Below are 27855 nucleotides of genomic sequence, written 5' to 3'. Positions count from 1 at the left end.
TATGCATTGCAGTACAATTTCTTGCAAGCAGTTTTGCCCATGTTCCTGATCATGCTGATGACAGATTTTCATGAGGACTTAAAAAATAATAATTGCAATCTAATGTGAAAAGGGCAATGAACTGAACTTGAGACTAGAAAAATGAGAACCTGAGAATTAAAAAGTCTGTCCATTCTTTGTTACGAGACAGATCAGCTTTGGGCAGTTTCTTATTAAAAGATTAGTCACATTCCCAGGTGGACAAGTTTACCAATGACTATTAGGATATCTAAATAGAATCTCTGCAAGTGCTTTTCAAAGATATTTGGTTGGCTGCTGCTGGAAGCAGAATATGGACAAGGTAGAGCTTTTTATATTATTATTATTATTATTATTATTATTATTATTATTATTATTGGAGCTCTTCATATGTTTGGTATATGTTGTCTAAGTCCAAAGTAAAACATGACTGAAAAGTGTCATTTCTGTCAGCTCTGAAAGCACCCTAAAGTTCTGCCCCTCGTGTAAAACAGAGGCACAAGGACCTGCTGGATCAGGCCAATGCCCCATCTTATATAGCATCCTGTTGTAGCTGTTGTTGACCAGAGTCCTGTGGGAAACCCACAAGCAGAACCGGAGAACAAGAGCCCTCTCCCACCTTGCAGTTTCTGTTGCTGTTGTTTAGTCGTTTAGTCGTGTCCGACTCTTTGTGACCCCATGGACCAGAGCACGCCAGGCACTTCTGTCTTCCACTGCCTCCTGCAGTTTGGTCAAACTCATGCTGGTAGCTTCGAGAACACTGTCCAACCATCTCGTCCTCTGTCGTCCCCTTCTCCTTGTGCCCTCCATCTTTCCCAACATCAGGGTCTTTTCCAGGGAGTCTTCTCTTCTCATGAGGTGGCCAAAGTATTGGAGATTCAGCTTCAGGATCTGTCCTTCCAGTGAGCACTCAGGGCTGATTTCCTTCAGAATGGATAGGTTTGATCTTCTTGCAGTCCATGGGACTCTCAAGAGTCTCCTCCAGCACCATAATTCAAAAGCATCAATTCTTCGGCGATCAGCCTTCTGATCAGCTCTCACTTCAATAGCATTTAGAAGTATTACTGCCTCTGACCACAGAGGCAGAGCATAACCACCATGGCTAGTCAGCATTGATGATAGCCTTATCTTCAAGTTAAGGCAACTTAACTCCCCTCCCTCCCCGTTCCTTTTCTTTCTTGTGTGGTCCCCTCTACCCACTGTGGTGGGCTGGTAATTAGCACAGCAGGTGGATTCCATGCAGAACAGCTTCTCTGCAGATGTGATAAACGTTAGGTGTTTGCAAAAGTCCTCCCGCACCCCCCCCCCCGCACGCCGCTGCTGTCTTTCGGTCACCTAGGTGCCTCTATGACTCTCATGTTCTCCTCTTGCTTTCCCTTGCTATCAGGGTAGTTATTTATCTCTGACCCTCCCTCCCTCCCTCCTTGGCACCAGACCACAAGATGCCTTTGTAGGAGACAACATGATATAGCGTGGGAATAGGCCCTCATCAGCACCACCGCTTGGCTCTTGATAAAGATGAACCCCACCCCCCACTAATTAACTTATTTAGGCTGTAGTTTTGACAGCTCCCACGCTCTTGTCTAGCGTTCCAACTTTTTTTTGCCACGTTGGCTCTTCCAGTGGTAAGGATCAATGTGCACGGTGGCTTGGAGCATAAATATTTTTTGCAGATAATAAAGGATTGTGATTCTGGAGGTATGCTTTCACACTCCCATCTCACTGCCTCCGTGTTGTGGTGTTGTCAAGCAGTTGTTTTACTCATTACTGCATCTGGCAGATCAGACCTTGTTCCTCTTAAACTACGCTTTAACATAGAGTGGTACCTTGGGTTACATACGCTTCAGGTTACATACGCTTCAGGTTACAGACTCCGCTAACCCAGAAATTGTGCTTCGGGTTAATAACTTTGCTTCAGAATGAGAAAAGAAATCGTGCTCCAGCAGTGCGGCGGCAGCAGGAGGCCCCATTAGCTAAAGTGGTGCTTCAAGTTAAGTACTGTTTCAGGTTAAGTACAGACCTCCGGAACAAATTAAGTACTTAACCTGAGGTACCACTGTACCTTTATGCAAGCAGGGTCTGGGCATTTATTTAAAGAGGGGACGGAAAGTGTGTGCTTTCAATGCATACACAGCCTGATACGCACAATTATTATTAACTGGGATGGTGAACCTGAAGGCTTGTGTAGGAGGCATTCTCTATTTCATGGCTTAGCTAAAATTCACTAAGTTACAGTTGTGGTGGTTTAAGTGCCTTTTGCAGCAATGAATGCAATTCCTAACATTTTAAGAACCAAACCAATATTGGGCTGCTTGGAATCCTTTCCGTACCTCCCTGTGAAACTATCTTGGGTGGTTATTTGAAAAACTGAAGGGGTTGGACTCCTGGAATATCCAGTGTCATCCTAGTTAGCAGTTACTGTGCCCAGAATTATTGGTGTTGACCCCACCCCCAATTTTTTTACTCTGGATTTAGAGTTTCCACAGAAATCTGAAAATGAAAAACAATCAAACCCATTAAATTAGGGGAACATATGAGCTGTGTTTCGATGAAGATGAGTTTTGATGAGGAAGACATTTGCATGCTGCGAAAAACTTGTATGAACAAGCAGCACCCAGTTTGCCATAAGCTGCCATGTGGAAGCACCCAAGAGTCCAGGTTCAGTCCCTGCCGTCTCTGGCCATAAAGCATATATAAGGACTTAGATGACCTTCGATGCGCCTTCCGCTGTGGTGTAGTGGTTAAGAGCGGTAGACTCGTAATCTGGCGAACCGGGTTCGCGTCTCCGCTCCTCCACATGCAGCTGCTGGGTGACTTTGGGCTAGTCACACTTTTTTGAAGTCTCTCAGCCTCACTCACCTCACAGAGTGTTTGTTGTGGGGGAGGAAGGGAAAGGAGAATGCTTTGAGACTCCTTCGGGTAGTGATAAAGCGGGATATCAAATCCAAACTCTTCTTCTTCCAACTCTGCAATTCTACAATTCTATGATCCTGCGAGGTCACTTGGCCAGAGCATCATATGGTGTGTGTGTGTGTACTCACTAACAAATTGAGCTATTATAATATGCATACACTCAACACACACAATTGGTTCAGCTGAATTTACAAGGGGTTATATGTTTGAGTAGGTGCAGTTTGTGTTATTACTGGAACACTCTTAAGTTGGCTGACGTTCTTCTCCGCTGCCTCTGCCCTCTGTAACTGCAATCTGTCTGTTGTAATAAAAGCAAGAGTCAATGCTTAGGTTTAAAAAAATAAAAAATAAAAAAGATGAATTTGCATTTCTTCTCTAGCTTTTATGTGGGCCCACTCGGTCATAAAGCTCACTGGACGTAGAATGGGTACTTGTGACACAGCCTGGAGTCTGCATTTTTGCCGGTCAAGTGCTTTTGCTAACGGGCTCAATAGCTGCAAATGTTGAATGTAAAATTATATTCCAACTATTTTCAATATATTGCTTTAATTGTTGTAACCTGCACAGGAACATTAAGGTGAATGGTGAGGATAAATAAATGTATTTTTAATTTCTTTTTAAAATAAAAGTATTATTAGGCTGTTGCTGACTCCAGTTTTTTTAAAATAATTTTTAATTTTTGTTGGTTGTCAGACCTGATTTCTGTGTTTTTTATTGAATTCATGAACTGCACTTCCAAAATAAATACAGCAAGACTGTGGCTGACTCCACCTCCCCCTTACAATTCTTCCTTTTAGCCAGAGCATGGTGGTGACTGGAGTCAAGGGCAGGCAGGCTTTGTGAATGCCTGAGTCCCTAGTTCCTATCAGTTCCTATCTAGAGTGGTCAATGGTGGGATATGATGGTTATTCTAGTCTAACGCAGCAGCATCAGGAGGGCATCCAATTGTCCCAAGGCATCAATCCTCCAGATATCTGGAACCTTGTGATGCTTATTGCCCAGGAGGGCTTTTCAGAATTTATTTTATTTCATAGTTCACTTTTGTATGCTGCTTTCCCACATAAACATGCCCAGAACAGCTCACATCACTGCAAAACAAAACAAACACCAATCAATACATTGCAATAGTGGTCTAAATGCTGGTTCATTTCAAAACATAGTGTGACACACAAAAAAAATGTTTTGATCATATTTGTTAAAACATTTTAAAGTACTCATAAGCTCTCAAACTTTGAAACATATAAATTGATATCATTTAGGAAAAATATATAAGCTGGAATAGGATATGACGAACATTTACAGTGCAGTTGGATATTAACGATAGAACCAGCATTTGGTACATGGAGCACAGTGGTACCTTGGGGTAAGAACTTAATTCGTTCCGGAGGTCCATTCTTAACCTGAAACTGTTCTTAACCTGAAGCACCACATTTGCTAATGGGGCCTCCCGCTGCCACCGCCGCACGATTTCTGTTCTCATCCTGAAGCAAAGTTCTTAACCCGAGGTACTATTTCTGGGTTAGCGGAGTCTGTAATCTGAAGCGTCTGTAACCTGAGGTACCACTGTGCTAGCAAATAAAGTGCATAACATTTTTTTTCGTAGAAGTTAAAATTTAAAGTGCGCACAGTTCCTAGCTGTACTCTTACACTGAGAATATTGAAGGGCAAAGTTTTGTTTGTCATAACTGGGAGATTTCCACAATGGTCTTGTGAATATATGCTTGCAACACAAAAGAATCTCCTCTAGGAATATAAGAACCTGGCCTTGTACCACTGACCCATCTAGCCCAGTCCTGCCAACACAGGTTGGCAGCAGCCCTCCAGGGTGTTCCAGGCTGGGGACATTCCCAGATATACCTGGAGAGGCTGGGCATTGAACCTGGGACTCTACACTTGGAAAGCATATACTGTATTTTTCGCTCCATAAGGCGCACCTGACCATAAGGCGCATCTACTTTTTTGGGGGGAATTCAAGAAAAGAAATATTATTTAAAGGGAGTGCTGTATGCATCCCAGGCTCTGCTCAGCGTTCCCTTTCATGAGCTGAGTGGAGCGTGTGTGTGGCGCTTGCAGGCTTTCCCCCAAGGAGCTGCCCTTCTCCCTCCTCAGGGAAAAGCCCCCAAGAGCCACACGCACACTCCGTGCAGCTCTTTAAAGGGAGTGTGGCTCTTGGGGGCTTTTGTGGGAGGTGGGAGAGCTTTGCAAAAGCCAGGGATAGCTGTGCGAAGCCTCCCCAGGGCAGCAGGATGAAGGCTCCCCACTGCCCTGCGGAGGCTTCGCGGGCTACCCCAGAGCTGCTCAGGAGCTTGTCAGGGCTGGTGGGGGAAGCCTGGGTCCGTCCCCCCAGCGCCAAAAAGCAGCTCAGGGAGCTGCTCCCAGAGCTTGTGGGGCTGGCTTTTCCCCACCCCCAGCCCCCAAAAGCAGGTCGGGGAGCAGCGGAAAGGCTGCGCGCAGCCTTCCTGCTGCTCCCAGAGCTTGCAGGGCTGGTGGGGGAAGCCCGGGTCCCCCCCCCAAGCCCCAGGGACCACACATTCACTCCATAAGATGCACAGACATCTCCCCTTAGATTTTAAGAGGAAAAAAGTGAGTCTTATGGAGTGAAAAATACGGTACTTGACCATGGAGCTGCAGCTGTTCCTTAGTATTATTTGGTGTACAGCGCTCTACACCCAAATCCTGGGTCTCATAAACAAACCACAGCATAGATGTAGCAAAAAGTACTTGATGTACTCCTCCTTCCCCAAGAGCATTAGTAATCCAGCATGGGCCCACAATGTATTTTTATGCCTATTTATATTTTTGTGTTTTATTGACTTTTTAAAAAACACACACAAAGTGGACTTTGTTGTGTAATTTATTGAGGCTTTGGCTCGGTCGGTCTGCGCGTCACAGTACGCTGCTTTAGGGCTACATATACGAGCTGCCCCTGAGTGAAGCAGCTGACTCTCAAACTCCCCCCTTCCTCTCCTGCAGTTGCTGGGAGGACTTCTGCAGCATATCGTTCCACTTTCCACAAATCTTGGTTTGCAAATTGCAAAGTAGGGGGTTGTGGCTTAAAGCAAACCCTTATCAATTTCAAGGCAAGCCAGTTTCAAGCTATGAGTTCCGAAGCTGGCTTATTCAACCCGTTTGTTCTTAAGGCAGACGTGCTCTGGCTTGTGAGCAATAAACCGGGATTTGTGGAAAACAGAACAAATCTCTGAAGAGGTCTTCCCCTCTTGCTCTTGTGGAAGCATGCAAGTCCGCACTTGGACTCCTTCCAGCTGCATGCATGTAGCACTAAACTGGAACGTGTCCAGAAGAGGGCAACCAAAATGGTCAAAGGCCTGGAAACGATGCCTTATGAGGAACGGCTAAGGGAGCTGGGCATGTTTAGCCTGGAGAAGAGGAGGTTAAGGGGTGATATGATAGCCATGTTCAAATATATAAAAGGATGTCATATAGAGGAGGGAGAAAGGTTGTTTTCTGCTGCTCCAGAGAAGCGGACATGGAGCAATGGATCCAAACTACAAGAAAGAAGATTCCACCTAAACATTAGGAAGAACTTCCTGACAGTAAGAGCTGTTTGACAGTGGAATTTGCTGCCAAGGAGTGTGGTGGAGTCTCCTGCTTTGGAGGTCTTTAAGCAGAGGCTTGACAACCATATGTCAGGAGTGCTCTGATGGTGTTTCCTGCTTGGCAGGGGGTTGGACTCGATGGCCCTTGTGGTCTATTCCAACTCTATGATTCTATGATTCTATGGTTAAGCATGGGTGAACCTGTCCACTATGGAGAAAAGTAGGATTAAAAAAAATTTTTTTTTGAAAGGAAAAAGAAGTGAACTGAATTAAACCTGAATTTTCCCCGGGGTGGTAGTGTGGTGTGGTTGAGCTCAACCCTTTTTTGGTTTTTTGTTTTAGCCGGAATGTGGATGTTGTGGTGTGATGCTATTCCTGTCAGCTTTCTATTTTACATTCCGGCCTTTCAATTGGTTGTAAACCACAGGCGATCCGTTTCGTAAAAAAATTGCTTGGAAAATGGGAAAACGATAAAAACGAAACCTTCCTCATTTTAATTTTTTTATTTTTTGTTTCTTTTCTTTTTAAACCTCCAGTTGCACTAGGATGACTCTTTTTTATGACTTGGGACTAGGAGTGGAGATTTATAAGCCACTGAACAAATACTCATGTCCCCTCCTAATTAGTTGCTTGTGCCGTTGCCATAGAAACCTTGTTGGAAACAACCGGCTTGTACAGCGAGGGAGTGACGAGCTGGGAATGTTGAGTCATGAAGCCGTCGAGGTGTTGGTTGTTATTATTAAAAAGCTCACAAATATAACTGCCGAATGGGCATGATATTAGAGAGCTCTTTCTTCATACCCGTTGATGTATAATGCCTTTCTCCATTTAGTTAGGCCTATAGACATGCCTTTGGCTAGGGCTTGACCCTAACCTTGCAACCATCCAAATTTCAGAGGCCCTTCCCCAGTCTTGTAGCAACGCAAAGTTGTAGAAATGTCAGGTTTTGAGGGGAGACGCTTGAGCCACATGCTGTTATGCCTTTTATTTATTCTGCCTGTGTTGCAGATATGGGGAGGGAAGGGGCTGAGGCAAGAGTGTCTGGCTTAAGGGAGAGAAAGTGACCATGTGTCCATTTGGGGCGGAGGCCACCTGTTTTCTGTGGACAAACCCTCTTGTAGTTTTGGGTATTCAGAAGGACAAAGGGTGCCTTTGAACGGAATGGCAGTAGGGGCGAGGAATGCCACAGAGGTGAAGCGAGGGCATTGCTTGGTGGCTTAACTTGCAATTTCCTTGTTAGTTTAAAGTCTAACCCTGCGTATTGTTTTTTTGTATTTTCATTTCCTCTGTTTGAGTCAGGAGTGTGGGGTGGGGAGGTCAGAGGTGGGTCATTTTGAAGACATTCCCCCCCCAAAAAAGAGAAATGAGCACATGGTGTCTTGAAAGCAAACAAGCCATAGGTTCCTTATGTTCTTCCCCATTAACCACTCCCACAGCAGCACAGAAGAGGATGAGAAATAGTTGGCATGCGTCAATCAGAAGGAACCCAACTAATTTTACAATGCTTTAAAATGAACTCATTTTAAAGTATATTTAAAGCAACCCCCCCAAATAAGAACCATGGGAATTGTAGTTTACTCATCAGAGCTCCAATTCCCAGCATCCTTAACAAACTACAGTTTCTGTTGTTGTTATTATTATTATTATTATTATTATTATTATTGGTAAATTTGCTTTAGATGTATCATATGTATGCAGCCTTAATAAGTTGAGATTGCAATATGACATCTTTCTGTGTGTGTTTTCTTTTTCATGGAAGAACATTATCTTTTTCATGGAAGAACATACAACTCTTGGCTTTCTTTGCTTTGAGATTGCTTGCAATGAAAAGAGGGCTTGAAATAAGCTGGGATTTAGCTACCCGGGACTATCCAGTGCAGTGATTTCTTTTCTTTTTATCCAAAAGATTGCAGATGTAAGACAGGCGTTAACAATACAGCTTTAATCAGCAGAATTCAAGCCAGCAGTTTGTACAGCATCAGTCTCTTGCTTTTCCAATGCTTCAACAGCTCCATATGACTAGGGCATGTCCACAAATTACAGCCCTTTAAGAAAGCGTTGACATGGTGCCCCAAATTAAGGGAACGTCTCTAAAATACAAACTACTGTCATCACAAAAACGCTCAGGGTCCTTTCAAGGCTCAGAACACAATAAAAGTGAGTAGCGCCAGTCCTGTACAGTAGATTACAATGGCCAGATCTGTTTAAATCTTATTTAGGAGTTTTGTATTCTGTCCTTTGCCAATTGGCCTCAGTGTGGTTTATATAAATAAAGATATATTTAAGAAATACAACAGAATACAAATAAAATATAATTCCAGCCTTCAGAACAGAATACAAAGGCAGCTTTAAGTTCACAAATTGCATAAAATCCGGCTGCTGAGAGTCTTGGCCTGATCAGCAGATCAGTATGTGATTACATTTGTTTCTTTGGACTGGGGGAGCGGGAATTATGTTAATTTTAAAATGTTTGTTTTCTAAATCTACCCCCTTTTTTAAACCATTGAAACCCTACTTCTGCTCCCCTCTGTCTTTGGTTGCTCCCTTGTCTGTTCACAATTCCTTCTAATTGTACAGGGCATTTACATGAAAACAGGATCCTTGTTGCTTAGGATTTAATCTGCTCCTGCTGCTTATTCTCCATCCCAACTTCCCAAGAGATTGGTTACTTAGGTAGCAGGCCAGCAAAAAGGCCTGTGTTGGGTTGGGGGCAGGAAGCAGCAGCTCCTTTTAAAATTAAACCGAGTCTTTGCTGCTGAGTTGTAAGTGTGTGTGCTTTGGGTCCTCTGTGTCCAATCTACCTGCTCCTGGAATAACAGGGAGGAAGAACCTTGGTCTCCTTATCTGGCAGTTGCGTAAGTAAATCCCTCCCCACCTCCAAAAAGTAAACAATTGGAGAGGAATGCTCATAAATCTGCTTCTTAACTGTTCTTTTTAAAAACTCTGGGAGCGTCACATTCCAATCCAGTGTCCGTAGGCTAGTCATCTCCCCCCCCCCTTTTTGGGGAGACAAGAAGTCTTCAAGCATTGGGTTTCAAACACCAAAGGTTACACATTCTGAAAAGAGGGAGGCATAGAGATATTGCAGAACCACGTTGTTGTGCGGTGGATACTGGAATCTTAATTGGCCACATTCATGCCATACCTTTAAAGCATTATGATGCAACTCTCTTTAAGCATGGCTTCCACCCAAAGAATTATGGGAATTGTTAAGGGGGCTGAGAGTAGTCAGGAAGCTCTCAATTCCTTTCGGAGAGGTGCAGTTCTCAGAGTTCCCTGTGAATCGGAAAATTGTAGCTCATTAAGAGGGGGTAGGGGTCCCATAATAATCCTCAACGCTCTTGACAAAACACATCTCCCAGAAGTCTTTGAGGGAAGCTCTTCAGACATATTGTGTGAATGTGGCCTTTTAATCGTGTGTTGCAAAAGGATTCCAGCCCTGAGGCTAGGGTGCCATTGCTTTGGTGTTGGGAGTACAGCGGTAGTGCAAGGAGAAAGGTTATGTGTATTGTATGCTGTGTTGATGTTTTCCCATAGCAGGTGTCGGGAACCTACAACATCCTCCCTGGCCATTGGCTATACTTCCTGGGGGCTGATGGGAGTTGTTGTTGAGCAGAAATCGGGAGGGGCAAAGGTTCCCCACTCTTCCGCTAGAGAAAGCAATAGTGTGACAGGTGGAGCATTGGTGGACATTTATAATTACAAGGCCCTATGAGGGACCGGATCACCTAAAACAAAGCAAAAGGTTGCTTTTTAGGTGTTTGGTTGAAGTTGAGATGGAGGTTAAGCTTCAGCCTAACACTATGTGTCTTCCAAAGCTAAGAAGCTGCCTGATGCCAAGTCAGATTATTTGTCCGTCTAGGCCAGGCTTCCTCAACCTCGGCCCTCCAGAAGTTTTGAGACTACAGTTCCCATCATCCTTGACCACTGGTCCTGCTAGCTAGGGATCATGAGAGTTTTAGGCCAAAAACATCTGGAGGGTCGTGGTTGAGGAAGCCTGGTCTAGGCCAAACTGTGGCCCTCTGGATAGTGTTGCTGTACTACAAATCCCATCAACCCCAAGCAGCATTAATGGAGATTATGGGAGCTGCAGCCTAACAGAATCACTCAATTTAGCCACCCTGCTGTAGGCTGATACTGTCTCCTCTGGCAGAAGCTTTTGGTAGAGGTATTTCCCATCACCTTTTTGTTTGAACTGGAGATGCCAGCGGCTGAATTTTGGACTTTCTCCATGCCAGATGTGAGCTCTGTCCCTCAGCTGGGTTCCCTCCCTCTGTTCCCTCCCTGCCCAACCCCACTTCCTAGTAACTTGAAAGTGTGGCAAAGGTTGGGAGTTGGTGCTTAGATAAATCCTGCACACCAGTAGAATTTTTTCCTCCTCTTGAAGGGATGATAACCTTCTCTGTGTGGCCCCCCCGAAGTTGTGTCTCCTGGCACCACTTTAGATAATTTCTCATGAAAAGAGTGACTGATAAATCGTCGTCGTCATCATCATTATTACTCAGGGCACATTGGGGTTTTCCAGAGGAGCAGCTCTGGAAGTGGCATTGATTGGACACAGAAATTCAGCTTATTATAAGTTTGAAAAACTTACGCCGAGGTGCACTGTGTGGGTAATGACTGCTAAAATCCTTGGAGTCAAAGAGGCAGCTGAATATTATTTCCATTGTGTCAGTGGTTTGCATAGGTATCCTAGCCCTCCTCTTTGTGCACCCATGACTATTAAAGACTGAATAAATTATTTAAAACTCTTAAGAATTGCCAGTTTGCATAGTTTTATACAGGGTTCAAAATTCAGATAATTCAGACATAATTTGATCTGCTTGGCCACAGTTATTTTAATCATCGTTAGAATTTGCTTCCTATTGAGAGACATTGCAACAGCTGCTACTTTTGGCTTAGTCAAATTGCTAATCGCTTATAAGCTTTACCTAATAAATCCCCTTTGTGACATGGTAATTTATAAGAGATCACTCATGGTAATAGAGTCGGCGGTTCGAATTCCCGCGACGGGGTGAGCTCCCATTGTTCGGCCCCTGCTCCTGCCAACCTAGCAGTTCAAAAGCACGTCAGAGTGCAAGTAGATAAATAGGTACCACTCCAGCGGGAAGGTAAATGGCGTTTCCGTGCGCTGCTCTGGTTCTCCAGAAGCGGCTTAGTCATGACCTGGAAAAACTGTCTGTGGACAAATGTTGGCTTCCTCGGCCAATAAAGCGAGATGAGCACCGCAATCCCAGAGTCGGTCACGACTGGACCTAATGGTCAGGGGTCCCTTTACCTTTACCTTTAAAGATGCCCGGGCGTTAGGATGGCTCCTGGCATCTTTACTGTGTGTGGGTGTATGCCTGGGGATCAGTTATACCTTATCTGCACAGTCAGAACGCATTTCAGGAACCAAAAGGTCCTATTGAAAAATACGACTTTTGAGCCATCTGGCTCCAAGATGGCAACGTGGCATTCTGTTGTGGTGACTGCAGCCTTGGTTTAAGGAGCTATTTGGCGCCTATCTTATATCTTTAACACTGGGTGGGGGAAAGAGAAGTTATTGTGGCTGGGAGATATGAAACCGAACCATAGTATCAGGATTTGGCTCTGGGGCTGAGTAGTTCCTTCTGCCTTCTTTTCTTTCTTGTGAAATCACCCCATCCCACCTCCTCTGATTCACCTCTACCTTGGTTTGATACTACATAGGACTAATTGCTAACATTGCTTTAGAGCAGGCTTCCTCAAACTTGGCCCTCCAGGTGTTTTGAGACTACAGTTCCCATCATCCCTGACCACTGGTCCTGCTAGATAGGGATCATGGGAGTTGTAGGCCAAAAACATCTGGAGGGCCGAGTTTGAGGAAGCCTGCTTTAGAGCATCCCTAAAGCCTAAGTTCATTTTGATTCTGCTCTGAATTCTGAAACCATGAGTCTAGATTCAAATTTGCATGGCATTGTTGACATCCATCTGTCTTGAGAGACAGTGGAGTGCGTCTCCAGAGGTGAAGTTAAACCACTGTGTTAGCAATCACTGAAGTGACCTCCCCCAAGTGCAAGGCTGGGCAGTGTGTATGGAGGTCCTGGGCTCCCCAGACAAGATCTCTCTTCTGCCTTGCTGATGTGGTCCAATGGAAAGCAAGAGCAGTACAGTTATGCAAAGTTAAGTCACTTGCAGCTATTGCTGCCCCTTGACCAAGTTCTCATTGTTAGTGGTAAAACCCTGCCTGGAGCTGTGCTCACCTGGTTGAAGAGGGCCCTTCCATGTGAAAAGGTTCCTTGCAAATAGAAACCTAGTGTGTCAGGGATTCTGTCATGATAGGTTTCTATTCGGAGGCAATTTTTTGTGTGCAGAGGACCAGTTCGTGTGAGTCCTTCCTGCAAAATGTGCAACCAGAAGTAGTAAGCTCAGTCAAGGCTGGGACGTTTGTATGCATTTACCAGTTCGGTGAGAATTTTCCCAAGTAATATTTATATCTCTCTTGCAGCGCTTTCCCTTCAAATTTTGATTAGGTCTTAATTTACAGTTAAAGGTGATTAAAATATCTGGGGCAGGTTTTATTGCACGAGAATTACTGTTGGGTAAAGTTGAATGGTGGGTTTGTACCCTTTTCACTTTCAGAAAGTTCTTGCGATTGTCCCTTAAAAATTGATACATATTTATGTCACCAAAATGCAGCAGCCACAAATCCAGTGTTGCCAAACTTCAAGGTTTGCAGAAGTACAAAACACCTTAGAACAATAACGACTTCCAGGTTATATTTATAAATAGATTAAATCTTTTAAAAAATATTTCTACCTCAACCCTAATAATAATAATAATAATAATAATAATATTCCCCCAGGGAATATGAATTAAACAACCCAACTTTTGTTCGTGTGTGTGTGTGTGTGTGTGTGTGTGTGTATGTTTAATCTTAATTTTCATTCTGTTTTGTTTTTCTTTCTTCTTATGTGTTAATAAAGTGAACATTTTGTTTAAATACAAAGATGTTGAATTAATAAAGGATCAATATATTTGCCAAACAGTTAAATAGACTAGTCATTGTATTGTTGGTAAGTTCCATGTTTTCTACTTATGCACAATGTTTTCTCTTTTCTCTAGGGCTCTGCCATAATTTATGGTGATCTGCTGTGCCTGATTCTTGGGGTTTGGCAGAAGTTGCTGGAGCTTGCATGCTGCTTCATGCAGTTACAGTAAGTTAAAAAAAACACACACATAATAATCTATACCTTTTTATGGAGATTTCCAATTGACCTGACACCACAGAATGCTAGACTAGATAGCCTGTTGCCTTATCCAGTAGGTCTCTCACATTCTCAGGTGCTCATGCTGTAATGAGCTGGGATCCAAAGTTGTGTCCAAGGGTCTTACACAGGGAAGGCAAGTCCTGTTCAAAGTAGACCCATTGAGTCAGATTCAACCAAGTTGCTGTGCTAGCGCAACACGTCCCACTAGTGCAACTGTACATTTCTCCCCCTGCCTCTCCCCAACTGCTTGGAAGTATCAGGAAAATCCTCCAGAACAGAATTGGGGGTGGGGAGGGAGAACAAAAAAAAAAAAATAAATAAGAGGCTGCTGGATCAGGCCAATGGCCCATCTAGTTCTCACAATGTTGTCACAATGGCCACCCAGATGCCTGGGGAATAAATCTTAAAGTAGGACCCAAGCAGGACTCTGTGGTTTCTAGCAACTTGTGTCCAGAAGCATTACTGCTTCTGTCTGCCTGTGAAAAAAGGGAGATTGTTTTGTCTGGTGAGCAGAAATGCTTATGCTGATGGAATGATCTCCTTAGTAAGCTTTTTAAAATTTATTGTGACACCGACTTCCACCTAAAGAAATAAAGCAACGTGGCTTAATTTAGGTCCATTCATTTCAATGTGTCTGCTGTAACTTGGATACAGCCCATTGACTTTGACATGCTCAGTGTTGATTTTTGGCTCTTGAGCAGCAGAACAGCTGGATCACACATTGCTTTGGGAAGCCCCTCCTCCCCGCCACATGACTGAGAAATCTTTTGTTATGTGACGGGGGGGGGGGGGCGGGGGACAACTATTATCAATGCCAAGCCTAAAGCCCCCCCCTTTGGATGTATGGAAATTGCAGGACTCCATCAGGCCCAGTCTCTTGGAAGCCCACTTCCACCAGAAGAGGGGATGGCCAACAGCTTAGATGGCTTTAAAAGACAGATTCAGTGACTACTAGCCAGGATTGCTTTGCATGGCCCCCAGTGTCGGAGGGAGCGTGCCACTGAATAGCAGTTGCTTGCATTCTGCTTGCAGATTTCCTGTAGGTATCTGGTTTGCCACTGCGAGAATATGATGCAGGACTGAATGGACCATTGGTCAGATCCAGCAGGGCTGCTCTTAAGTACTTAGTCTTCCAGGTGTGGCAAGATAAATCTTGTTTCAATGCACTCAATGTAGCGAATGTTGTGAATTTGCACTTTGAAATACTTGCTACTGCTTTAAACAAAAAACTAAACCCTGCAGTTTTCCAAAAAGCATTTAAACGGAACAGAAGTATGTTCTTGCGTTGGATGTTAGCTCTTGAAATATTTTGCCCCTGGCTGTACCTTATTTCACCCACCACCGATCACATTGCTGGGCCGGAAGTGGAATTGGTTAGTTGGTTTTCCAGCCTGTCTGACCTCTGCTTATTTCAGCTAAAACCACTTCCTCCCCCCTATTTCTTAAGTGTTGAGTGGGAGGGAATGTTTATAGAGGGAGAACAGTGAGATAAATGCACACATACCTCCATAATCTCATATGTGCACCTCATTCTCCATGTGTTTATGTCTTCAAACAGCACCACTCACACACACAAAATCGAGGTACAGTGGTACCTTGGTTTAAGAACAGCTTAGTTTATGAACAACTTGGATTAAGAACGCTGCAAACCTGGAAGTAGGTGTTTTGGTTTGTGAACTTTGCCTTTGAAGCAGAACATATTCTGCTTCCTGTTGAGTGTGTTCCATTTGAAAAATGAGTCCCCCGCTGCTATGGGAAAGCACGCCTTGGTTTAAGAATGCTTTGGTTTAAGAATGGACTTCCGGAACGGATTATGCTCGTAAACCAAGGTACCGCTGTACTGAAGTGCAGAACACGTTAGAACAGAAAACCAGAAATGTTGGTGCTCAAGATGGAGAATCCAAATGGTGCCTTTTCTCTCTATGGATATAGTTCTCAGAGTGGTTGAGTAGTCAGTCCCTCTTCGCAGGGAACTCTGGGAACTGTAGCTCTGTGAGGGGAATAGAGTGTCTCTTAACAGCTCTCAGCAACTGTAACAAACTGCAGTTCCCCAAAATGCCATGATACTGTTTTCAGAGTGGTACCTAGGGTTAAGTACTTAATTCGTTCCGGAGGTCCGTTCTTAACCTGAAACTGTTCTTAACCTGAAGCACCACTTTAGCTAATGAGGCCTCCTGCTGCCGCCACGCTGCCGGAGCACAATTTCTGTTCTCATCCCGAAGCAAAGTACTTAACCTGAAGCACTATTTCTGGGTTAGTGGAGTCTGTAACCTGAAGCATATGTAACCCGAGGTACCACTGTATAGTGCAAACGATCTCTGGTACAGCATTACTGGGGCTTCCCAGTTGGAACATATCACAACAAACACTTGGTGCGGCTGTATTCTGGACAAGTCGGAAGTTGTTTAGTTGTCTTAAGCAACTATTGAGTTGCTGCTTTATTTTCCAATTTGAAAGCAGAAAGAACAAGGCTATGTTTGGAAAGGGCCACTGCATAAAAATAGTCACAGAATAGAGTTATCTAGCTTTGGCTTTCAGTTCCGCATACCTTTCTAAAAAGTAGATTGAGTCATCGTGGGCAGGCAATTGTGTATTCTCCATTCAGCTATGTGCATCAATACTTGTGGTAAAACAGTGAGCATTGTGTTACAGATTCTGGACAAGGGAAAGAGGCTTATGACGAGGGTGAGCTCAGTCAGTATTATTAGAGCCAGCTGATAATCCTTTTACACACCCGTTACCGCATCGACGATATTTCTGCTTTATCCGAAACGAGAGTGCAGAAAGGGCGAGAATGGTGAGTGGCAGACAGTTGCTTCCTGGCAGGGTTTCTGAAATGGTGTTTGTGGGAGTGGGGTCTTTTGCAGAGTGGACAGAAGTGGAATGGAGGAGAGGAGCAAGATGCCTGGATTCAAAGAAGAGGAAAGCTGTTGCTGTCCTCCCTTCCCTCAGAGGATGGCCGATAAGGTGTCTATAGGCGTTATTTACGTCTTGTCCCTGTTTTGTCTGCTTGCAGCACTTCCTTGGATGAGGGAACTGGAGGCTGCATTTCTAGGAATTTTGAGTGAGGCGTGTTGAAAACTTTGCAACATTTCTTCCTGGAACCACTTTGAGCTATTTGCAGAAAGATTATTTTTAGGCGCAGGGGAAGCTGCCTTTGTACTGACCATTGGTCCATCTTGCTCAGTAGGTTCACAGCAGTTGGCAGCAGATCTCCAGGATTGGGAGATGCCAGGGCCCTTCTGAATGCAAAGTGAATCCTCTACCCTCTGAGCTTTAGCTCTTCTCTTTAAAGTTCTCGTTCTCTCACCCCACCCTCCAGTTGTTGTTGTTTTTAAAACTGATTTGCTTAGGAATTCCTATCTGCTTCTGTACCAGTCTTGCAATTCTGGAGGTGCTGTTCCTGTTAGTTGTGATGAGGCAGCAACCAGTCACTGTGGCTATTAATTACTTGAGTGGACAAATGGTATCATGCAGTATAAAGCAGTTTCCTATATTCACATGTTCCTAAGAAGTATCTAATGGCAGGTTGAAGAGGATGGGCATTTAAGCTGTGAAAGCGAGCTTCTTGGGAAGTTGATGATGAAATTGAGGCGGTTGGCCCTATTAAGAACATCTTAGTAAGCTTAACTGAGTTGGTTTTAAATATAAATTAAATATGCCTATAGTTGCATATGCATAAAAAGCAATTTGCGTAAGGAAAAATACTTCTGTTTTTAGCTATGTTACTGCCACTGCCATCTTAGAAGAGGCATTCTGCCCTGCCTGTCCGTGAGAGGGGGTTACCTTTTGTAAAAGTGCACATTCTACCTATGTGTTTTTTATGTTAAGATTTGTTTGATACAAGTCATTTTTAAAGCCACCTTCCTGATTTTAATTAGTCAACCCGATTGTTGCAGCCCCAGTTGGTACCTTGCACAGAGGAGATGAGTAGGGTTGCGAAATCATAGCAGTGATCCTGTATGGGTGCATGAAGTGTCACTGTTGGGTCAAATGGAGCTAAGGAATTGCAGGAGAGGGCTTGTGCATGCACAGTTATGTGTGCTCACTAAGATGTGCTGAGCATCACTGAGAAGAGAGGTAGGCTAGAGTGCTGGGGAATCCAGTGTGGTGTAGTGGTTAAGAGCAGTGGACTCGTAATCTGGTGAACCGGGTTCGTGTCTCCACTCCTCCACATGCAGCTGCTGGGTGACCTTGGGCCAGTCACACTTCTCTGAAGTCTCTCAGCCCCACTCACCTCACAGAGTGTTTGTTGTGGGGGAGGAAGGGAAAGGAGAATGTTAGCCGCTTTGAGACTCCTTCAGGTAGTGATAAAGCGGGATATCAAATCCAAACTCCTCCTCCTCCTCCTCCTCCTCTTCTTCTTCACTTGTCTTTTCTAAGTACTGTATAATCCAGTTTCAGCCCAGACCAGCTCCTGTTGTAGCCTGGCTACATTCTGGGTGGTGTAGTGCAATTCCCTTTACGGGAGACAGGATACTGCTGGGGAACATACCCTGGTGCTCTGTGAGTGTTGCACGGAGCACATCTTAAGAGTTGACGGCTCTCATCAGGAAGCCAGAAACTCAGGTTGCAATTTAAACACGGAAGAGATCAGTTTGTGGAGCTCCTCTCGAAACAGTTCTAAAGAAGGCACAGGCGTGCCTTGCTTTTAACTTTAGTGCAGCCTTTTTGTAAAAACATTGTCTGCTTTAAAAAGCAGCCTTATTTATTTTCCTTCATGTCTGTATTTTGCTAATGACGTTGGCCTGTTTTGAGTGTCTTGTACCCTGATGACTTGCTGAGTCTTCCACCAGCAGGTCTGAGCTTGAGCTCCTTAATCGAGAGGTCTGGAGGGTGGCAGCACGAGAACAGGCCTTCTCTGCAGTGGCTCCCCGTCTGTGGAATGCTCTCCCCAGGGATGTTCGCCTGGCACCTTCATTATAAACCTTTAGTCCAGTGTTTCCCAACCTTTTTTGGGCAAAGGCACACTTGTTTCATGAAAAAAATCTCGAGGCACACCACCATTACAGCCCCGTGACGTCAGCGCGCAGCGTCACGCCGGGAGGGACATGAATTGCTAGCAAATTACATAATCACCTCCTTGAGGGCTGGCTCATCTTCTCCGAAGGCAGAACCCCATTAATTAACAGCACAGACTCACACCATAGCCAAGACGAGGGGGGAAAACCTCAGTCATGCACAGTCATGCACATGTGGGGGTAAATGAGGATGAAGACCGGGCAGAGAGCAGGGTTCAAATCACCCCACCTGGCCAGGACAATCCCTGGATGCTCCCTTGGGCCACTCGCCTGACCCACCTCGCAGGGCTGTTGTTGCGAGGATAACACGGGGAGAACCACACGCGCCCCCGGGAGCTCCTTGGAGGAGAAAGCGGGCGATGAATGCAATGCACGAAATATATGAGAGGCGACCAGGTTTTGCAGGTGAGGGGCCCCCGCCAGCCTCCGCTTCCAACACCCGGCGCAACGACGCCGAAGTTTCCCCCCGGGCTCGGCTCGGGGAGCAGCGCTGCTCCCCCCCGGCTCCCCTTCGCCCTCCCGGCTCTCTCTGCCGCCCACTGGGGACCCCCCTCACCTGCCAAGTCCGGAGCGCCGGTGGAAGTTGCATGCATGCATGCAGGGTGCCGCGTTGCCATTGCATTGCACTGCACTCCATGCAACGCCTGCATGCATGCATTGCCTTGCACGCCCGCCAAGGGGTCTCCCCACGGTCCGATGCGTCCCCTCCGGCGCGGATGCAGCATTGCAAAAATAACCCCCCCGACGCAGCCCTACCTGGGGGGCAGCCTCCGCCTCCGCCGCTCCGCCTCCGCGGGGATCCCCGGGCTCCATCCTGCCGCCCGATCTCCGCGGGGGCGCAGGCAGGCTGCGCGGGGTCTGCGCGGAAGAGCCCCTGCCCGCCCGGCCGCCGCCGCCGCGCTCATTCCATGGCCGGGAGAAGAGCGCTTCAAACAAAACGCCCGGCCCGCCAGGCCACGCTGGGGAACGTAGTTTGCGCACCCCGCGCGGGCGCGGAGCCCAAGGGCGAGGGGACTACGGATCCCGGCAGCCCCCGCGCCGGGGACGGAGGGGGAGAGGCCGGGTGCAGGGATGGAGGGACGGGTGGGCGAGCGAGTGAGTGAGTGGCAGCCGCCAAGCCTTGGCCGAGAGCCAGGAAGGGCCTCCCCGGAGGAGGAGGAGGGAGGCGCAGAGCGGGAGGGAGGGAGGGAACCCCAGGGGTCATCTAGTGACAACGGCCCAATCGAAAATTTGACTTTTAAAAAAAAATCTTTCAATTTTTTTAATTTTTCCCACGGCACACCAGGCAACATCTCGCGGCACACTAGTGTGCCGCGGAACAGTGGTTGGGAAACACTGCTTTAGTCGCCAGTCAAAAACATTCCTTTTTAACCAGACCTTTGGTTGACCTGATCAATATCCCATACCCTTTTAAAATGTGGCTCTTTTTGCAGGGGGGCATTATTGAGTTATCGCTTTTATTTTAATTTTATATACTGTGACCTTTTTATGTGAACTGCTTCTGAGACTTCCTGATATAGGGCAGTATATAAATTAAATAAATCATCAGCAGCAGCATTCTTCTCCAGTGTCTTATCTTCAGCATGATCTGTTCCCAGGGATTTTGAAAGTATCGCACTTTTCTGTGAAGGGTGCCCAACGAGCCAATGGAAGTTACTAGAGGCTGATCTCTTCAAAACAACAACAGCATTCAGTATTATCCAACACTGCAGCTCCACTGGCACAACACACCTTTTTGTGCACATCAAAACTTCCCCTTCCTTTCCTTTCCTCTCCAGGTGGGGGACCCTCTGGAGCAGATTTGGGAGTAGGGGTGGCATACATACATACATACATACATACATACATGATGTTATTCATATGCCACCTTTCCATAGTTAAAACCATGCTCAAGGTGGCTTACAAGCTGGAAAAAAAACATAATTACAAACATAACAAAAGCAGTAATAAACAGTAAAACATCCAAAAAGACACAACCAAATTAAACAATTTCTACTATGTTTTTATATATGCTGAAGGCTGCCCATAGTGACTGGGGCAACCCGGTCAGATGGCCGGGTTACAAACAGTGTTCTTGTTGTATTTTATTTTTATTATTAAATCATAAAAAGGTATAAAATAAAGATACAAAAATAATATCAAAACCAGCAACAGCAGCAACACTCCCTGCGCCAACAGAAACCCCTAAATAGCACTCCAACCCCAAAGTATGTTCAGCAGTCTCAGCTTTTGTAACTAGCGTCAGTCAGGGCCCTCCCCTCTCAGGCCAGATGGAAAAAGACCTGCAAGGCAGGGAGCAGGTCTTCCCCGTCTCAATGCTGATGACAAGACATGGGGGTGAGGAGTGGAAATTGGAAGTCCTATTGTGCAAGTGCAATCCTGCTTCTCCAGCATTGTTATACAACCCTTTAAACAACTCAGCTGAACTATTAGCTTGATCCGGTAGTATAAAGTTGCCCGTTTTTAATCAATAACAATTAATGAAATATTAATAATAGTTGCCTGATAGAAATCATCCAAAGTAGCAATCAGCAGAAGTTTTCCTAATGGGGTGTGTTGCTCCTTTGAAACTGTTCTGTAAAGCAGGGAGGCCTTCCAGATGATGTTGGACTACAACTCCCATCAGGCTTTGCTATTGGCTGCACTGGCTGGGGCCAATGGGAGATGAAGCTCAGCAACATCTGGAGGTTCCCCACCCATGACTTAGAGGGTGCAGGGCCTGCTATGTGGTTCACACGACTTTGTCCCGAGCGCATCACCTCTGTTCCTTTGCCCTTTCCCCAGCATCTGCCGTCTCCCTCTGCCTAATGGTAGGACTGACCCTGATAGTTGGACATGTCTCTGTGATGTGCAGGGCGACAGCCAAGCGAGCTGGACCTCAGCATTGCTCTTTGTTGATCTTAGGGCATGCCCTGGGATGTGCCCGACACTCCCCAGCAGTGTAATATCAGCCATGCTATTGTCGCGGGACATTTGTCTGCCCTTACTGATTATTCTTTTGTGAGCCTAGCAGGAGAGCTTGAAAGACACTGTTGTAGGGAAATCAACTCCCCACAACCGCCTCCTCCCACCCCAAAACTCCTCCTGAGCAGGAGAACCAAAAAAAGCCAAACCCTTTCATGCTCTGAGCAGCCACTGACAGTGATCATCTTCCCTTGAGGCTCTGTAAACATCCTTGTTAAACGTCAAGGATGCAACACAATTGTTCCTTTGTTTAGACTTTAAGCTTGCATCTCTCACCTCTTTTCTCCCACCACCCATCTGTGGTCTCTTCCTCTACTTCCCCCTTCCTGTTTTTTTTTTTTTTTTTTTTTTTGCTGCTTTGAATAGCTCACTTATAAGCAAGTTCCACTTTTGTCTCTGTAACTGTTTTGCCCCAGTGAGCTTCCCTTGCATAACTTCCTTTGGACTACTCCAAACGTAGTCCTTTCTCCTAGACATCGTGTTGTCATCCTTTGTCATGTGGCCAAGTCATTTGTAGCCAATAGCCCTGGTTTTAAGAAAGTTCTACGTGTGATTACATAATGAATTCTGTACCCAGGAAATCCAGATTTTGCACAAAGAAAAGCTAAGTTCTGTGCTCTGTGGGGATGGGGGAGAAATTTGATTCAGTTCGCCTCTAAAGATGAATCTGTCAAATCCGCACTTTCTGAAGCAATATGAGAACCAAAACACAGCCATCCTTTGAAATTGTGCATGTTTGAATTTCGCAGTTCTCCAACCAACCATTGTTTACAAAAACACATATATTAGGTAAAAGTATACCTACAGATGAATATATTAATGAAAATAAGATACAACAACTCACTGTCTAAAGAAAAATTGCTTGCAGAAATACGTACATTAGTCAGAACTGCATAGAAAAATGATGAGGAGAAATTTGCACTAAAGCACTGGTAAGTGCTTGACATGAGCCAACAGTGTGATGCGGCAGCTAAAAAAGCCAATGCAATTCTGGGCTGCATCAATAGGAGTATAGCATCTAGATCAAGGGAAGTAATAGTGCCACTGTATTCTGCTCTGGTCAGACCACACCTGGAGTACTGTGTCCAGTTCTGGGCACCACAATTCAAGAAGGACACTGACAAACTGGAACGTGTCCAGAGGAGGGCAACCAAAATGGTCAAAGGCCTGGAAACGATGCCATATGAGGAACGGCTAAGGGAGCTGGGCATGTTTAGCCTGGAGAAGAGGAGGTTAAGGGGTGATATGATAGCCATGTTCAAATATATAAAAGGATGTCACATAGAGGAGGGAGAAAGGTTGTTTTCTGCTGCTCCAGAGAAGCGGACACGGAGCAATGGATCCAAACTACAAGAAAGAAGATTCCACCTAAACATTAGGAAGAACTTCCTGACAGTAAGAGCTGTTTGACAGTGGAATTTGCTGCCAAGGAGTGTGGTGGAGTCTCCTGCTTTGGAGGTCTTTAAGCAGAGGCTTGACAACCATATGTCAGGAGTGCTCTGATGGTGTTTCCTGCTTGGCAGGGGGTTGGACTCGATGGCCCTTGTGGTCTCTTCCAACTCTATGAATCTATGATTCTATGATTCTAAGTTTTCATGAGGATTTTATAAACCACAATTTCTTGCAGAAATTTGGAGAACTAAGTTTAAGATTGGAAAAAGTGAATAACTTAGAGAACAAAAACTGACAGATCTTGCTATCCTTAGTGCTCACTATAAATTTAGGAAAATTGAGCATTTTAAAAAATGTTTTTTGCTTTTCTTCAGTTTTTACATCCAGAAAATCTGGGTTTTCTGTTACTGGGGAAAGGCAAGAAACTATTCAGAGCACTGAATCCCTGCCCCAAGATTTCCCCAATGGAAATCTTAACTCGGCTGCTTGGGTTCTTAGAATCTGGTAAGTGTCGCTCAGAAACTCTCAAGTAAATATTTGCAGCCACAAGGTCTAGATACAGTGGGCGCTTGGGTTGCCAACGTGATCCATATGGGATGCACATTCGCAACCCACAGCGTTTGCAACCTGCAGCGCCGCATCTGCACACACACAGGTTGTGATTCGGCACTTCTGCACATGCACAAAGCGTGATTTAGCGCTTCTGTTCATGTGCAACTGCCGAAACCTGGAAGTAACCTGTTCCGGTATTTCTGGGTTGTGGCGGTCCGTAACCCAAATAAACACAACCTGAAGTGGTTGTAACCCAAGATATGACACTACTTGCTTTCACATAAAATGATAGCTGATGTTCTGAAGCTGAATTCTGAATACAGTTTCATATTCTTTTCTCTTATGGAATTCCAGCAAATATCCAGCCCTGGGCACAGCTGTGTTTTACCATGTGCAAACCACAGCCCCTGTGTATGATGTTCTGCCACCCATCCCAGTTCTCTTCATATGCAGACTGGTTCTTAAAACTTGTGCAACCTTGCCACTGGTTTGGTGTTGTTGACCTCAGCACCCCTAGATGACCTGTTGTATGCTAATTGGGTAAAAGCCTAGTGTATCTGCATACAGTACTCAATGTAATTCTTTTGATATCGGCCACTTGGCATGTCTGCTAAAACACGGAGATCAGAAATGTGTCCGGTTTCTCTTCACTGGAGATTTTGTCCATTAAACGAATTTAAACAAAACTCTTGACTTACATTGTGTTGTTGTTGTTTTTTAAAGAAACAGGTTATTTATTTATTTTGCAACACATGGGTTTTAATGCCTCAGTGGGAAAGTTTGTTTCTTGCTGAGATTAGTGGAGTAGATCTGAAGCTGGATCTAGGCACCAGGCTCTTTGCTGTATATTTGGATTTGAGCTTCATGTGGAACACCGAAACGTAAGATCTGGAGGGCAACAGGTTGGGAATGACTGGCCTACACTGATTTGGCAGCAGATCTTCACGGTTTCAGGTAGGGTTCTCTCGGTGCCCTCCCTGGGAGATGTTGGGGATTGAATCTGAGACCTTCTGCAGATTCTCTGCACTAAGCTGCAGGTTTTCCCTGTGCCACAAAGAAGCAGGGATGAATGGGTCAGACTCCTCTTGGACAGAGCTCTAATAATGCCTGAGAATGGCTTAATTCACATTAACCATGAGCATGCACAATCAGACACAACAGGCTCCCTCTTCTGTGATGTTGGTACACTTCAATGGGTAGCGTGTACTCAGCCGGGGCTGAGAGTTTGTAGTGATTCTGCAGGAGCACTGAATAATGTAGAATGTGGTGTTTGTGCCACGGCTTCAGCTTTCTTGGGTTTCATCTCAAAAGGAAAAAAAAAAGAGCAAAGTTTTTAGTACCCCTGCATTGTGATAAGATTCAGCATGAGCAATGCTTATTAAAACCAGAGGTAATAGAAATGTGATTTGAAATTAGGCCTCAAGAGGTTTGTCACTTGCTGCCCTGCATAGCTGCTCCTTACCTCCCGCTGATTAGCAAAACCCAAATAGGCAAGTTGTGCTAATTTGCGGGAAACTGACTCAATTTGTAGTTTTTGCCCATTCCAAAACTTGAATATTTTTAGCTTGGAAAATAAACAGGATACATAGCTCTGGGTGTATTTACAGTCATACCTCAGGTTGAATGTTCGAGTTGCGCTCCATGGCACCCTGGAAGTAACACTTCCGGGTTTCGCCGCTTGCGCATGCGCAGATGCTCAAAATGATGTCACGCGCATGCGCAGAAGTGCTGTCGCTGGTTATGTTTGCTTCTCGATGCGAACGGGGCTCCAGAATGGATCACGTTCGCATCTAGAAGTACCACTGTATACTGAAGATGTGTACTGTTTTATACTAGTTTAGCTGTCATGGATTCCACTAGAGAATTATGGGAAATGTAGTTTGGCAGGGGTGCTAAGAATTCCTATGGCTTCCATCCACCATGTTTGGGGCGCATGAATGGTTATTAAATATCGTTTAAATCAGTAGTACAGATGCCTGCTAAAAAGAGGACACGGTCCGGTTGTGTTGTGCTTTCTTCCAAAATTTGAAAAGGAAACATTTTTGGGCATTGTCATGCAACCCTTCCTAAAAATAGCCTTAATATTTTGGATGGAATGCTTTCTTATTCACAGTGCTCTATTCCTTCCCATAAATCTCTGCATCCTGTTTCTGCAAGAAAAGAAAAAGATGATGTTACCAGAGCAAAGAATCTGTCTTGTTAAATGTACCAGGAGCAAATTGTTTGCGTAGTACGTCTGGCAGAGAGTGAAATGGGAGAATCATATAACAATTGTATAACACAGCAATACTAATGCCATACATGGAGAAGTTTTATCAGATTCTGAAAACGTTTAAGGAACAGTTAATAACTGAGGTTTGCATGAGCTACGAGCTATCAAGGTAAGAGGCAACCAAGTATGGTTATGCTTTTGAAACTCTAAGGCGTCCCTGCGTTTGACAAATCTTTAAGAGGCTTGTTCAACTTAGTGTTTCTTAAGAAACCCATGCAGATGCCCAAAGGATACTAGAGTGCTTTTTAAATACACGAGTTTAAAGTGATGCTGTTTTTTAAAATTACTTTTTCATTTCCGGTATTGAAGCATTAATAACTTTGAATGAAAAATAAAATTAGATGGTTTAAACAAGGAAGTGGGGTAGAGGAAAAAGCAAATAAGTTAAGCTATAGAAAAAGCAGAGGAAGTATTATCAGTCGATTATCAAACTCCACAATCGGGTAATAACCCCTGATCCTTGGCCATTCTTGCTAGGGCTGATGGGAGATAAGGTTCAATTACATCTGGAGGGCCGAAGGTTTCCCATTTATTGGAACCAACCGAAAAATTATATTCTTAGTTGTTCTTTGGGCTAAACTTAGTGTGACACAGGAGATGCATGGAGTGCAAAGGATGCTAGTAGGGGAATAGTAGAGCGGAAGGCAGGGAGGCCAGCAGTAGGGGGCGCCAGAGTAAATGGCTAGTGGAGCAAGAGCCTATGGTTGGTAGAGCCTAATGATTCTAGTTTATTCTCAATCTTCCTCCCTGCATTCTGCAAGGGCAACATGGAGACCTGGCTGATAGTCAGGACCATCTCCTGGGCTGATTGTAGCCTGGTGAGGATGGGTTGGTGACAAACTGAGCTTGGTGGGGCTGTGGCCCACTTACCCATATGTATTAGCCTGCTGGCAAGTTTTATTTAGTCTAATGAAGTAGCCCTGGATAGTAGGGAGACTGAATGTGATCAGATCAGAGCAATGTGTGTGTGTACTTAACCCTATATTCACACAGGGGAAAACTGTAGCTCAGAGTCCTGGCTCCTGCCCAAGAATAACAGCAGGTGCACTTTCTTGTAAGTAAAGAAGCCAAGCTTTATTCTAGCAATTTGACAGTGCAAACACAGCAAAAGTAGGAGAGCAGGAATCAGTCCAGATGCCCTAAGGCTCCAGCGATGAGGCAAGGATCAAAACAACTTAGGAGAAGTGCTTCAAGGTTCCCCAATCACAGTTCAGGGACAAGGCCCAGGGATCAGGATTCCAGGATCTGCTATGAGAGGCTGCATGGCTGTTCCAACAACAGGTCCTGTCTTCCCGCCAGGCAGTGTTAGAAACTGAGATACGAAAGCTAGGAGCTGAACGGCACCTTAAACCTAGGTTATGGGCTCAACAATGGAATGTCTAGGCGTGCTTTTTTTATAACAAGGATACAAAGCTGAAAATGAATGAACCACAGCTAAAATGTCTTGTTCATTTTTCACATGGTCTAGGCCTCATCTGAAGATTTCAAAAAACAAAGTCATGCTTTCCCTGCATGTCCCCCTAATATTCCTATTGAGGGTCCCTTCTGCAGTCTTCAGAGAGTGGCTGGAAGAGGGGAGGCAGAAAAAGCTCCTCCTTTCGTTCCGCTCTGCGGACAAGTAAAAAAGGCTCCATAGTAGCTTACATACAATCAGTTAAAATGAAACAGTCGCTGCCCACAAGTTTACAATCTTAAAAACACAACACACAAGGGAAATGGAATAGGGAAGGAAGAGGAAAAATCAAGCTCAGTCGCCAATTCTTGAACAGTTGTTCTTACAAGGACCAGCTTGCACTATTCAAGGGTAGGAGCTGGTCTGCCATATCATAATTGATGGAGTAAATAAGGTCTGGTTCACATCTCCCCTACTGATGCAATCTGATGGAAAGGCACAGTTTTTAATTTTGGGGTCTTGAGCCTAGAGTCGCAGTGTG

The 27855-nt window shown here is 45.0% G+C and overlaps 1 protein-coding gene across 6 annotated transcripts in view; it reads left to right on the top strand.

The window, feature by feature from the left end:
• Positions 1 to 27855, top strand: part of AKAP13 (A-kinase anchoring protein 13) — a 247759-nt gene that overhangs the window by 46859 nt on the left and 173045 nt on the right. For all 6 annotated transcript variants that reach the window (XM_082198203.1, XM_082198205.1, XM_082198204.1 and 3 more), the window contains exon 2: positions 13575 to 13666. The gene's annotated coding sequence lies outside the window, so the exon portion shown is untranslated. The remainder of the gene's footprint in view (positions 1 to 13574; positions 13667 to 27855) is intronic.

Source organism: Podarcis vaucheri, assembly GCF_965113315.1.
Source record: "Podarcis vaucheri genome assembly, chromosome: 14".
NCBI classification, from domain to species: Eukaryota; Metazoa; Chordata; class Lepidosauria; order Squamata; family Lacertidae; genus Podarcis; species Podarcis vaucheri.
Note: the sequence above shows the minus strand (reverse complement) of the source record. Positions and strands in the feature narration are given on the sequence as shown.